Here is a 12,485-nt window from a genome sequence, read left to right on the forward strand (position 1 = left end):
TGCAACTCTACGTCTCATGGTTAGATCGGCGAAGCTCCGTCTGAGTCTCCGCCCCTTGTACACCAACTTAATATCCTAGCCCTGCTCCACCTTTTCCGCCTGACTGTTCTCCTCTGGGTCCCTCTGCCCCCCGGGGTCTCTTCCTTCCGGGATTCCTCTGACGCTGACGCTGACGCTGACCCCCCTGACTCTTCTCCCTCCTTTCGGCGGGCTTTAGGACCTGGCTCCCTTTCCGGGCTGCCTACTGCGCCACCTTCCTGTGCATTTGAACTTGGCGCGCGCGCCCAACCTTCCACCTTCCGTCTGACCGTTTCTTCGCTCCCCGATGGAGGTGTGGCCACTCCTGACTCGTGCCCTCCCCCCTGTTGTGAGCTGCCAGCGCTTGATCCCTGGCGCCCTTCCTCTTCCCTGCTCTCTGGCGGTGACGCCGGTCCCGATTTCCAACTGCTCCCCTCTGAGTCCCCTCTGGCTCTATCTTCCTGGGGTGTCCCCCTAGGCTCCCCCCTTGCCCTGGCCACTGGTGCTCCTTTCTGTGAATCTTCTGATTCACTGGAAAGACTCGGGGATCTCGGGTCGTCGTCATCACTCATCTTTTCTTCTGCCTCCTCCCCCTCGCTCTCTGTTTCCTCCCTTGCCCTTGCCTCTGCTCCTGAACCCCTGACAGTATGTAACCCAAGGTACCACTGTATTGAGTTCTCGTGCTGTTTCCTTCAGATTCCTTCCCTGTATTACGCTTTCTGATCCTTGAAGTAAAATCACCTTTTATGACATTATTTCTGGTGTCTCCCTGTATGTCCTTAATAACTGACACGCCATTCACCAGTCTAGCATCTGTACGATTGCACCTGCCATCAGACATCTCAGTTTGATTAATCTCACACCAACAGAGGGGTGACCCTAAATTAAAATCCTGCACAACAAACAACAAAAAGTCCTTCTCCACCATACCCCTCAATGAGGCTGCTTCAGTAAATAGAAATTGATGGAGATTAGGGGTGTAACATTGTGTTACAACCATATTAATCCATATTCTGGTGCTAAAAATACATTCCTGATGTGAGCATGTTCTTAGAGAAATCCTGGGCCTTAGTTCTGAATTACACTTTGGGAGACTGCTGCAGTAATCAGCTCCAGTGTGCTTACAGGCTTCTTTGGGGTATCTGTTTGGCTGCTGTGAGAACAGAATGCTGGACTACATTAGTCTCATTCATCCCAACATAGGTGCAAGGCTCATGTGATGTTCTTTTGATGCCTCTCCCCATAGTCATTATTTTGCACTAGGCTCTGGTTGAGCTAGAAGCTTGGGCTTCTAGTTAAAAGCAATTTAGACGCTGAGAGTCTAATAGTGATAGAAGGGGCAGAGTTGAGAATTTCATCTTAACTGAGAGCTCCCATTAGTGCTGGCTTGGCCCACCTGCCACATCCAGCAGCACAGGGGTTAATGGATGGGGTCCAAAAGGGACACAAGATGCACAAAATGAAGAAATGGCACCTAGTGGTCAGCAGCAGAAAAAGCAGTTTAATGCAGAGCCAAACAGCAATAAGAGAAGGGGGGAGAAAATGGCTCTCTCCTCCCCTTAAAGAACCAGGGTGGTAAGGGTACGAATATTTACAATAGGAGGTCATGTATCCAATGAATGTGAAATGGATCCAATTCCCTTTTTAAAAAAATATTTATTTATACAACAAGAAAAAAAACACACACAAAAACACAAATACCAAATTACACACAAATTACAAAAATAACCATAGACACATAATTTTCTTGGCAAACAATAAAACATCTATTGGTCTTAACACTAAAGACCCAACTTCCCGTCTATTCCATATTTCAAATTCATATTACTTATTGCCAATACACTTCCCCCCCCCCATAATTAAACTTATTCTCAATAAATCTAATTATCTACCTAGCAACTATTACTGAAGTTCCTCGAATGCTGCAACAGAATTTAAACTACTATATTTATTTTTCAGATATTCTTTGAAAACCTCCCATTTAGAAACAAATTCCTGTTTTGATTTATTCTTTATTTTTTCTGATAAACCATCTAATTCGGCATATTCTGTCAGCTTTTGGATCCAATCTTATATAGAGGGGATTTCATTACTCTTCCATTTTGCTGCGATCAAAACTCTTGCTGCCGCCGTCGCATATAAAAAGATACCCTTCCTCTTTTGTGGAATATCCAAATCTGTTATTCCCAGGAGGTAGGCCTCTGTTTTTTTATTGAAAGAGATCTTTAGCATTTTTTGCAGTTCTGCATGTATACTCTCCCAGAATACCTGTATTTTCCTACATATCCACCACATATGGCAGAATGTTCCTGAATCTCCGCATCTCCAACAATTACTTGACACATTTTGATACATTTTTGAAAGTTTCCATGGTGTTAGATACCATCGATGCTGCGTTTTTTGAAAGTTCTCTCTAATTGTGTAACAGTTTGTGAATTTCCAATTGATCTTCCATAAATTTTCCCATTGGGCCGTGATTATTGAATGGCCAAAATCCTGGGACCACCTCACCATTGCCACTGTTACCTCCTCCTCCTTGACTGTCCAGTCAAGGAGGAGTCGGTAAGTTTTGGAAAGAGTTTTTCTTTTAGAATTTACAAGATCAGATTCGAATCGGGAAATTTCTACTGAGAACCCCTTTTGTTTGTCAGATTTAAATTTTTCAAATAACTGATGGTATTGGAACCAGTCTGAAATGTGGTCTCTTATTTCCTCAAATTTTTTTAATTTTATTTGGTTATCCTCATTTTTTAGAAGTATTTTATATGTTGGCCAGCTTTCCTGAGTATTTTTCCGTTTTACTGCTATGGCTTCTACTGGAGAAGTCCACCACGGGACTTTAGGCTCCATCAGGTCTTTATATTTTTCCCATACAGCAAAGAGTGACTTTCTTATTATATGGTTGGTAAAATTTTTATGAATTTTCGCTTTTCCATATATTAGGTAGGTGTGCCATCCCCAACGGTTGTCAAAACCTTCCAGGTCCAGGAGGTCCCGATCCTGCAACGTGCACCAATCTTTTAGCCAGGTGAAACAGGCTGCCTCGTAGTAAAGTTTTAGGTCAGGTAGGAAAAGCCTCCTCTCTCTTTTATGTCTATTAAGATCAGGTGTTTAATCCTAGGTTTCTTCCCTTCCCACAGGAATTTGGAAATTTCTCTTTGCCATATCTTGAGACAACCTGCTTCACCCAGTATCGGAATCATTTGAAATAAAAAGATTAATTTTGGAAGCACATTCATCTTTATAATGGAAATCCTACCCAGAAATGTTAATTTTAGTTTACTCCAGGTTACCAAGTTTTTTCTAATCTCTAACCAAGTTTTGGTGTAATTATCCTGAAATAAGTTTATGTTCTTGGGGATGATCCAAATACCCAAGTATTTCGCTTTTGAAGAGATTTTCAGGCCCAATATTTTTTCTAAGTCGTCCTTTTCTTCTGTGGTTACATTTTTAACAAGCATTTTTGTTTTTGTTATATTCAGCTTAAAGCCTGCCACTTCTCCAAATTCTTTCATCAGTTCCAGCACTCTTTTCAGACTTTCTTTAGGGTTTTCAGTCATAACAAGTAGATCGTCCGCGAAAGCTTTAATTTTATATGTTTTGTTTCCCAGAGTGATGCCTTTAACAAGCTGATCCCTTCTTATCTGATTGTTCAAGACTTCCATCATCAAGATAAATATCAGTGGTGACAGTGGGCAGCCCTGTCTGGTTCCCTTGTTTATTTTGCACTCCTTAGTAATTCTTCCGTTGATGATCAATTTTGCATATTGTTCTGAATAGATGGCATTTATTCCTTTACAAATATTTTCTCCCAGTCCGATTTCTTCCATTAATTTTTTCATAAACTTCCAGGACACGTTATCAAAAGCTTTTTCAGCGTCCACCAACATAATAGCTGCTGGTTTATCAATTTTAATATCCAAATATTCTAATACATTAATGACACATCTAATATTGGATTGCATAAATCGTCCGGGAAGAAATCCGGTTTGATCTTTATGAATTATCTCTTTCAGTACCATTTTTAATCTATTTGCAAGAATGTCTGCGAATATCTTGTAATTGTTATTTAGCAGTGCAATGGGTCTGTAATTGGCCATGTTTGAGGCATCTGTTCCCTGTTTATGGATAAGAGTAATAAAGCTGTCCTTCCAGGTTTTCGGAAGCTTTCCATTTGCCAGAATATTATTCATTAGGTCTTTCGTGGGAAGAAATAATGCTTGTTCTAACTTTTTATAGTAATTAGCTGGAAGACCATCTGGGCCCGGTGTCTTTCCTAGTTTTGATCTCTGTATAGCTTGTCCCACCTCCATAGCTGTTATTGGTGAGTTCAAGATTTCAGTTTTTTCCTTAGGTATTATTGGTAGTTTATTTTTGCCCAAATAATCAATTATTTTTTCTAGAGTCTCTGGACCTTCTTTATATAGTTTTCCAAAAAAACTAGCAAAGTTTTTACTAATTTCCTTCGGTTCTTGAATCCATTTGTCTTCAATTTTAATTTTATTGATAATTCTATCTTCCTTTTTCTTCTTTAATTGCCAGGCCAGAAGTTTGCCAGGTTTATTTGCAAACTCAAAATTTCTATGTCTCAACCATTTTATCTTCCATTCTATCTCTTCATTTATTATCATGGAGAATTGCGTCTGTAAAATTTTTATACTTTGCTTAATTAGTTCATCATCTGTTTTTTAGAAAAGGATCATTTCCTTTTTTCTAATTTCCTCCCAGATCTCCATTTTCTTCTTCTCCTTTATTTTCCTTTGGAATGCGTTTTGTTGTATAAAGAAGCCTCTTATGACGGCTTTACCCGCGTCCCAAACTGTCTCTTGATCTACTCCTTGATTTAAATTAAACTTAAAATATTCTTCTAAGATTTGCTTGGCCTTCTGTACAATTTTTTCATCATTTAGCATACTCTCATTAAGTTGCCACCTTTTAACCTTTTCTTCTTTTCCTTTAAAGTTAACCCAGGCCGCGCTGTGATCTGAAATTGTCCTTGGATGGATTTCTGCTTTTGTAATATTATTTAATAAATCCTTTGTTGTCCAGATCGCGTTGATTCATCCCGCCGATTTATGTGGCTCTGAGTAATGTGTAAATTCTTTCCCTGTTGGATTCTTAAACCTTCAAGCGTCGAACAAATTCAGGAGTTCTATTAATTGGAAAAATGTAGTTGGGAGTTTGTTCTGCCTCTTTTCTTTCTTCTTTATTGTTCTGTCCATGTTTGGATTGACTACTCCATTAAAATCTCCTAATAATATAATTTTCCCTCCTAAATATTCTATGACTTTTTCTTCCAGGAATTGATAGAATTTGGATTTTCTTTCATTTGGTGCATAAATTCCAATAACTATCACTTTTTCATTATTGATCTTAACCTCTATAATCACTGTTCGACCTTTTTCATCATTGTAAAGCAGTTTTGGCTCCAGCTGAGGTTTTACATAGATTACCACCCCTCTCTTTTTTTCTTTACTTGATGCAATAAACTCAAGCCCCAATCTCTTATTTATTAATACTCTTTTATGTTTTTCCGCTACATGAGTTTCTTGCAGACAGATTAGATCATATTTTTGCTTAACCAGAATATGTTCCACCTTGTTCCTTTTTGATTTTTCATTTAAACCATTTACGTTCCAAGTAATAAATTTATAATCCATACTTTATTTCTTATGATACATCAACGGGTTAAAAAAAATTAAAAAAAAATTTACACATTCAAGGTCTCAGTATACATTTAATAAATTCCCTTCTTAGATCTGTCTCCTAACTCTCAACTGTTTGTTCAGTTTCCTCTGATTCTCCCAACAATTGCCTTTTTCCTCCGAGGTCTTTCCGGTACTTTCTCCAGAACTTGTCCGCATCTAATGCCGACAAGCACTTTCTACATTTCCCTTTAAAGAAAAAAGAGATGCCTTCCGGGTACTCCCACCTATAGTCCACTGCCTTTGCCTTTAGTGTCTCAGCCAGAGGTCTATAAGCTTCTCTCTTTTTTATCAACCGATTTGGAATAATCTTGTGGACGATAATATCATTTCCTTCCGATTGGAATTTCTTCTTGTTACTAGCGTGTAAAATTCTATTTCTGAAATCCACAGAGTTAAAAGAGACTAAATAATCAGCCGGCCAGTTGTTTGCTTTTGCTACATTAGATTTGACTCTGAATGCTTTTTCTATTTTTTGTGCTACTTCTGCTTCTTTTAGGTCTAACCAAGTTGCTAGCTCTTTTGAGATTTTTTTCTCAATTATTTCCTCTGCGTCCTCTGTTAGTCCTCTGAATCTTAGGGTATTCTCCCTTCTTTGCATTTGCAACATCGCAATAGAGTCCAAAGTTGAATCCTGCTGTGCTTTCAGAGAAATGGATCCTATTCCAAGTTACTGGGTCAGATATACAAAAACAAGACATGACATGTTTGCACCTGATGAAAACCCATTCAGCAAAAGGAGGAAGAATGGTGGGCAGATTAGGATGGTCCAAAATTGGAGATGTCGGACCCTCCTACTGCGGCGGTGATGTGTGACGTCTTTTATTGAGAAATTTAGTATTTTTGTTGGTTTTTGAAATTCATTGTGTAGATCTATTTTATAGAATCTTAGATTTGGAATGGACCCAAGAGTCATCTTGTCCAACCCCCTGCAATGCAGGAATATCAGCTAAGGCAGTCAGTGTTGGGATACTGCCAGGGAGACAAAGTCCATCATGACTCCACGTCACCTCCGGACGTCCATCGATCTCCCGTAGACACGCAGTACCAACAATTAGCGACACGAGCTCCAGAAATAGCTTGCCACATTCCAGAGCTGATGCACGCTCTATCAGCAGATAATGCACAGCGAAAGATGCACTCAGGAGAGCATTATTTACAAGTTTATTCAGCATTGGTCAGAACAAAGAAGACATGACTGCCTGCTTCGGTGTCTCAAGCACAGAGAGAGAACGAAAGCATAGACACAACAGAAACATCCTGTGAACAGGAAATACGCAGGCTGTGACACAAACATCCTGCTCCCTTTTAAGGTGGAACGGAAATATCCTAACATCCTCCCCCTTTCCGTGTAACCTGTAGTACTTGTGGTTCAACCCAATTGCAACCTCTGTACATAAACCTTAAGCTGTTCTCTGTTAACAACCTTAGACAACAGATCTGCAGGAATTTCATTTCCTGGCATGTAGGACACCTGAATGAGTCCTTTCTGAATACATTCTCTTGCACGATGTAGCTAAATCTGCAAGTACTTGGTTCTTTGCTTGCAACTCTCTGAAAGCCAAACAGGATCTATTGTCTTGATACACTTGTATAGGACATTTCACAGAAACTCTGATGTCCTTAAACAGTTGCATCAACCATTCACAGTCCATGAGTGAAAATGACAGAGCATTGAGTTCTGCTTCACAGGAACTTAGGCTTACTGTCATCTGCTTCCTGCACAGCCAGTCAAACAGACAGTGGTTGTACATGTAGCATACTCCAGAAGTGCTTGTACCATCCGTGGTGTCACTTCCAAAACTAGCATCTGCGAAGATTTCAAGACCTCAGCCTGTAGTGCAAAGTCCCTTTCAAATAGCGGGCTATGCGCTTCAGAGCTTTCCAATCCTGAACAGTAGGATTATTAGCATGTCTGCTAAGCAGGTTAGTGCTTACAGCTATGTCAGGTCTTGAGCATCTAGCAATGAAATTCAACTTGCCTAGAATGCATCTGTACAGCGTTATGTCAGAAAACGCTTCAGCAGTACTATCTACCTGGTAACCTGTCACCATCGGTGTGTCTGCTGGGTTTGCATCAACCAAATTCAACCTGGTTAATACATCAGCAATTTTCTGTGTTTGGTATACCAGAAAATTACCTGCTTGGTCCCTCTCCACCTGCAGAGAAAGATAGTTGGATACCTCACCAAGATCCTTCATGTCAAAGTGCTCCTTCAGCTGAGCTAGGGTGCTTTGGTACAAAGCCTGATTCTTCCAAAACATCAGAAGATCATCAACAAAACATAAACAATACAGTTTGTTTTGCCCCTCCTCCTTGACAAACACACGTGGATCAGCTTTGCCCTGGTGAAAACCTAGAGAAAGCAATGTCTCAGTGAGTTTTGTGTTCCAACACCTGGCACTCTGCTTGAGACCATACAGTGGTGCCTCGCAAGATGAAATTAATCCGTTCCGTGAGTCTCTTTGTCTTGCGGTTTTTTCGTCTTGCGAAGCACGGCTATTAGCGGCTTAGCAGCTATTAGCGGCTTAGAGGCTATTAACGGCTTAGCGGCTTAGCGGCTATTAACAGCTTAGCGGCTTAAAGAAAAAGGAAACAAACTCGCAAGAACTCGCAAGACGTTTCGTCTTGCGAAGCAAGCCCATAGGGAAATTCGTCTTGCGGAACGACTCAAAAAACGCAAAACCCTTTCGTCTAGCGAGTTTTTCGTCTTGCGAGGCATTCGTCTTGCGGGGCACCACTGTATAAGGATTTCCGAAGTTTACAGACCATTCCCTTCTGTATCTGCATCCCGTCAGGTGGAAGCATAAACAGCTCCTCCCCCAAAACCCCGTACAAAAAAGCTGTATTAATGTCATGATGGGAAACATGCAGTTTCTCCTCTGCAGCTATCTTGAGCATCAGCCGAATGCTGTCATATTTGACGGTGGGTGAGTAGGTCTCGTGGTAATCCTGTCCTGGTACCTGTGAAAAACCTCTGGCAACCAATCTGGCTTTGTATCTGACAACCCTGCCATTCTGGTCTGTCTTGGCCTTGAAGACCCATTTGCTGCCAACCAGTCTCATTCCTGGGACTACCGGTACCAGCTCCCAAGTTTGGTTCCTGTTCAAGGAATCAACTTCAGCCTTCATGGCATTAAGCCAAGGCTCAGCATCTTTAGAGGTTAACTCCTGAACCTCTTTGAAGCTTGAAGGTTCCCATACCTTCTCTGAGCTACTAAGATCAGCAGTTGCCGTCTTAGCAAACTCATCAGCAAATCTCTTTGGAGGTCTGCCTTTGGTCGCCCTTTCAGATCTGCGTAATAGACGCAAGTCTTCTGGACTCATCTCCTCCTTCTTAGGAGAAAAGGGACCAATGGTGAACAGTGGTTCTTCCAGTTCATTGTCAGACGCATCAGATGGTCTGACTGAGGCCTTTGCGCTCTTGTAGTCTGCTGTGTCATCACTGTTGCTGACAGCAGCAGCGCCACCCACTGAGCTGGAATCCGAACTCTGATCATCATCATCATCCTCAGCTTCCTCAACATAATCTGCTTTTTTCACATCACCTTCATCGTCCTCTGGGTAACTCTGGAAAATTCCCACATTTCCCCCCCACTTAGGATTGTACTCAACACTCTTTGTGAACTAAATGGACTTAGAATCAGTCATCCATACCCTGTATGCACCTTTTTCATACCCCATGAACAAACCATGTGCCCCATGCTTCCCAAGCTTGTTGCTCTGTGGGGTGTGTACCCACATGTCAGAACCAAAGATTCTCATGTGCTTGACGTAAGGTTTCTTACCAAACATCTTCTCATAGGGAGTACAACCAATAGGTGATGACAGTCTGTGATTATAAGTGTAAACAAACGTGGACAGAGCCTCCCCCCAATACTTCTCAGGGAGATTGGCATCATGCAACAAGGTTTTTAGGCCTTGAAGCAAAGTTTGGTTTGCTCGCTCAGCAAGTCCATTCATCCATGACGATCTAGGTGTTGACAAGTCATGCTGGATTCCCTTCTCAGTCAGGCAAGCTTCAAACTGCTGAGAAGTGAATTCCCCGCCTCGATCAGTAAAGAGACAGCCGATACGTTTACTGTGAACATTCTCCAACCAAGCACAGAATGCCTTGAACCTAGGAAACGCTTGCGATTTCTGCTCGAGCATAAACACATGAATGTACCTGGAAAAAGAATCAATTAGAACCATGAAGTACCTTGCTCCACCCAAAGAGGGCGCAAGTGGACCAACCAGGTCTGCGTGGACTAGCTGATAGGGTTTGGAAGCCTGCCTGCTAGACTCCTTGCCTTTTGGAGCAACCTTCACCTTGTTCTCTGCACAAGATACACATTTCATGTGAAACTTACAGGGTTTGATGTTCAAACCCTGAACCAATCCAGGCATCTTGGCCAGCGCTTGCCAAGATATGTGACAAAATCTTCGATGTGCCTCATGAATGCATCCTGCATGAAGAACTTTGTTAGTTTGTGCAACACAACAAGAATCAACATTAGACACAACAGCACCATTGTCATCAAAAGTTATACAGAACAATCCATCTATAAACTTTGCATGCAAAATGTCCTCTTTGCCTTTCCTGATGACACAGACGCTCCTCTTGAAGGAAATCTCAAAACCACGCCCAGTCAGCTGTGGGACACTGAGCAAATTGTCTGCAGCACCTGGAACATAAAGTACATCTTTGATGGTTGTGTGCAGACTTGCCAGTCTCACAGTCCCTTCTCCTGCGATTTGCAACGTCTTTCCATCAGCCTGGTGGATCTCTCCATCTTGAGGCGTGAAGGAGATAAACAGATGCTTATCTTTTGCCAGATGGCGGGTGCATCCAGAATCTACAATAAATCTGGCCTTGGCCTTTGGAGCAGCTTTTCTGGCAAGCAAAACCTTGTCTTCCACTGGCATGGGCTTTTGCTGCTTGCCCCCCTGCTCCTGGCCATCAAACTTGCCTTTAGCCTTTGGAGAAGCAGTGCCAACAAACAAAGCCTTGTTTTTCCCTGGCGTGGGCTTTCCAACCCCCCTCTGCTTCTGGCCATCTGCAGGCATCTGTCTCTGTTTACTTCTGGCCTTCTGGCCTCTGCAAAGATGACCTTGGCTCTCATGGGAATCAGAGCTCTCAGCTGTCGACTCCTTGGCTCCCCCTGGAGGCTGGAATGCTGCCTGGGATGACATCACAGTCAGCTCCCCCTGCAGCTTGCAACCGGTGCCCTCGGCATCCCTGCATTCACTCGCATTCTGGGAAATAGCCAGACCTCCGATGCAGTCAAACTATGGGCTGGGATGACTGGCAGATCTTCAAAGCATTCCACATCTGACATGCAGTCGTGTTGCCAGCTAGCGTGCCAATTTCCTCCAGAGAGACGGATAAGACAATTACGTCTATGGCCGTTGAATCTTGGGCCCTCCATCTATCTGTCAGAGGAACTGGAGGGGCTTCACACACAGTATGCCACACTCCAAACTGACGGAGCAAACTCTCACAGCAACTTGCCCAAGTCTCATAATTGTGCCGATTTAACTTTGGGCACTCAGTGCCATCATCTGAGGCTTGTAAAAACTCCATTCCAGGGTTTTACTTGAGCGTGAGCCTTTTTCACTTCAGAGGCTCCTTATCTTGGCTACTCATAAATCTTGAGGCCTGCTTGGCTCGACTCCCAGGCCAATTAGCCGGCCAAAGTTCAAAGAGACTTTGCCGCGGCAATGAAAAGCCTTGACTTTTTCACACATACCTCAGCAATCTGTCGCAGTCTTACTCTCCTGTAAGTGCTGTGAATCTGGGCCCATAACCTGTTGTTGGGATACTGCCAGGGAGACAAAGTCCATCATGACTCCACGTCGCCTCCGGATGTCCATCGATCTCCCGTAGACACGCAGTATCAACAATTAGCGACACGAGCTCCAGAAATAGCTTGCCACATTCCAGAGCTGAGTGCATCTTTCGCTGTGCATTATCTGCTGATAGAGCGTGCATCAGCTCTGGAATGTGGCAAGCTATTTCTGGAGCTCGTGTCGCTAATTGTTGATACTGCGTGTCTACGTGAGATCAATGGACGTCCAGAGGTGACGTGGAGTCATGATGGACTTTGTCTCCCTGGCAGTATCCCAACAGTCAGAACATGTGGCCCTCAGACCTCTGTTAAAAAACCTTTTAACAGTCTCCTCTTTCCCAGGCTAGACATACTCAGCTCCTTCAACCGTTCCTCATAAGGCTTGGTTTCTAGACCCTTGATCATCATAGTTGACCTCCTCTTGCAATTGAGTAAGTTGATATGCTATCGCTCCTCTGTTGGAGTTGGAAAATAGCATGTAGGGAAAGTTCTGCTCTCATCTCCAGCTTGTGGGCTTCTCTTTGTGTCACCTGGTTGACCATTGTGAGAACAGGATGCTGGACTTTGGCCTGATCCAACCTCAGGGCTCTTCTGATGTCAGTCATGTTCTGCCCAACTCACCTTTACCCTTGATGATCCATGGCAGCCTATTGAGTAAACATGTTTTCTCCTGCTCTGCACCTGCTCCTATCAAGTTTCAGGGGAGATTTTTCTTCCCTTTACAATATTCAGAAACACAGTGATCTATTTTTATTCTTTCCTGAGTCCAAGTAGCCACCCCCCTTGAATATTGCCTTTGGGACCAATAAGGTAAATATTGTAATTAAGGGCAGCAGGAAGATTTTTATTCCACTGTGCCCGGAAGGTTGGATGTATAAAATATATATTGTGCCACAAAATCCTGGGGGCCAGATATAGAGCAGGTGAAGT

This window comes from Podarcis pityusensis, assembly GCF_964106645.2.
Source record: "Podarcis pityusensis genome assembly, chromosome: 2".
Taxonomy (NCBI): Eukaryota; Metazoa; Chordata; class Lepidosauria; order Squamata; family Lacertidae; genus Podarcis; species Podarcis pityusensis.